Source organism: Pygoscelis adeliae, unplaced genomic scaffold (assembly GCF_000699105.1).
Source record: "Pygoscelis adeliae isolate BGI_AS28 unplaced genomic scaffold, ASM69910v1 Scaffold251, whole genome shotgun sequence".
In the NCBI taxonomy this organism is placed as follows: Eukaryota; Metazoa; Chordata; class Aves; order Sphenisciformes; family Spheniscidae; genus Pygoscelis; species Pygoscelis adeliae.
The window spans coordinates 938,555-941,343 of record NW_008824109.1 but is presented as its reverse complement, the minus strand read 5'-3'; positions in this window follow the sequence as shown (position 1 = coordinate 941,343).

Genomic DNA, 2,789 nt, shown 5'->3' with positions numbered 1-2,789 from the left:
GCGGATGCCAGACTGAGAGTTGCCAAGCCCAGACTCCACTCTGCCCCTATATGCCGTTGTCCTGTGGTCCAAAAGAAGCAGGTGTCCAGGGGAAAAATAGTATGTGATCATGTAATTAGGGGGCTGCACAACAAGACAGGCACAGCTAGGAACTGAACCCAGCCTTTGTATTTTCTTTTTTTTTATTATTATTTTTTTCAGACTCCCAGCAATCTGGCATTTTCTAATCTTCGAGTCCTTGACTATAAAACCTAATTAATGCTCTTTTAATGCAGGGTTTTTTGCATTTAATCTCCCAGGGCTTTTTTTTTAATGATACGTGCAAGTGCAGCCTTTTTTCCTCTCTTAACGGAGTTTGGACCCGGAATATCCATTACTGCAGCCGCCATCCCAGTGTTCCCCAGTTGGAAGCAGAAGGACGCTCCACCGATGGGGTGAGTCCAGAAAAGGGTCGCCAGTGGCAGCTTGGCCCTTTCGGTCCCCGCAGTACCCCCTGGGTCTCCTGCACTCCTCGGAGGGCCGGGGCAGCTGCATGCCTTCCCTGCCTGACTTGGGGGTGTGGGGGCATCTACCATGCCCCCAAAAAAGAACTCCACATGGTACAGATGGTATTTCATACAGATTTGGTTCGGTGTCATCTGCTGCGAACATAAATACCAGCTCGATAACTTCACTGTTGTAAATGATAAGCTGAAACCTCTTTGGTTGTTTTTCAGTCAAATGCCAGTAACAAAATGAAAAATCACCATTAACCCCCTCCTTTATTTGCATAGTTTTGAGGCTGTCAAAAAAAGACAAGAGTCATGTAGCATAAGGAGAATTTTTAAATAGAAGCATTACATTTTAAAACCCTAATAAAGATAAAAGCAAAATAAACACTGAAATTTGAATTTAGAGAATGAGGGAAGAAAGATTAGTCTGTGCTGGTGAAGTAATGAAGGTAGTGGCCGGTAAAAATTTTTAATAGCACATTAATGCTGAATTACTTTGGAATTTCTGCAGGAGTTGAGATGACATCCACATAAACACCAAATGAATTCCAAATGATTGGTATTATCATAAAGAGCACCAAATGAATTAATAATGATGGAACACTTAAACTAAAACGTTATCGTCTCTAATCTGTTGTCTCTTTTATGCACTGCGCAATTCATTTTTAGCCAACTATGACCCTTTCTTTCATTTGTCTTTTAATTTAAAAATATATATATTTATTTTTGCATGAACGTTCTGCTCCTGTACCGTGTGAAGTGGGACTTGGACTAGTCCATCTTCATAACAGTTTTGTGTTGGCATCGCAAAATTTAAGCGATAGATGGGAAGACATCTGGACGTGAGACGTATCGCTGGGAAAATGACTATGACTAATAAGAACCATAATAATGATTCCGCCTTGATGGTCCCACATGTGCAGAGACCTCAGGGCACCCTTAACAGCGTTTAATAAACTAAATGGCTCACTTTACAGTAAAGCAATATGTCTCCCCCTCCCATGGAGAAGCCCAACAGGAGAGGAAGTCTGAACTCGCAGTCTGTGTAACTAACTCAGCCAAAGAAGGTAAGTAAATAGGAGGCCGGGGCAGTGACGCCCCATGGGTGACGGGGAGGAGCTGAGCATGAACACTGTGGCTACATGTGTGTGGGCTCCTACTCCTGCCACATGTGGGCTCCTTGGGGCGGCGGGTGAGCACAGCCTGTGGAGGGGGACACCACCAGCAGGAGCATTGCCTTCCCGTGGGCAGTGGTGCTCCAGTCACGCCAGGTCCCTTCCTGGGGCTGGGCTGGGTGTGCTTGGTGACATATTAGCAGTCAAATGACATTTAGGGAGCACAAGTCTCACTCTCTCCTGCAGGCCAAGTAAATATAATTAGTAATGATATTAAATCTCAAATTGTGCTGCTGCACTATGGCAACCACTCAGCAAGCATTTGCTATTGCTGCTTGTTTCTAACAATTACTTTCATAGACTTTATTTCTTAGAAAACTATTACTGACCATAATCCTCTACGTGGCATGCCATGAAAATACAAAATAATAAAAAAGCAAAGTCAACCCAGCTTTCAGAGTGAGGTTGTAGAGCTGCCAAGAGACTGGCATGGCAGGTTTTATTTTTGTTAGGAAGGTGGCGATGCGGGGTACTGCACTGGGGAGCCGGGCAGCGCATAGCTTTTCTGGCCAGTTAGCCTGGATGGCTTTAAAGCAGCACATGCTCCAAGGTAATCAGCTTGCTCTCCTGTACAGTATCCATCACACAAATATATCTACACATACATATATATATATATAAAAATAGATATTTATATACGTGCGTGTGTGTATTATATGTATGTGTGTATAAATATATGTATATAATATGTATATGAGTGTGTTTCTGGGCCCAAAGAGTTGTGGTGAATGGAGTTAAATCCAGTTGGTGGCTGGTCACAAGTGGTATTCCCCAGGGCTCAGTATATGGGCCAGTTCTGTTTAATGTGTTTATCAATGATCTGGACGAGGGGATCGAGTGCACCCTCAGTAAGTTTGCAGACGACACCAAGTTGGGTGGCAGTGTTGATCTGCTCAAGGGTAGGAAGGCTCTGCAGAGGGACCTGGACAGGCTGGACTGATGGGCCGAGGCCAACTGTATAAGATTCAACAAGGCCAAGTGCCAGGTCCTGCACTTGGGTCATAACAACCCCATGCAGCGCTACAGGCTTGGGGAAGAGTGGCTGGAAAGCTGCCCGGCAGAGAAGGACCTGGGGGTGTTGGTCGACAGCTGGCTGAACATGAGCCGGCAGTGTGCCCAGGTG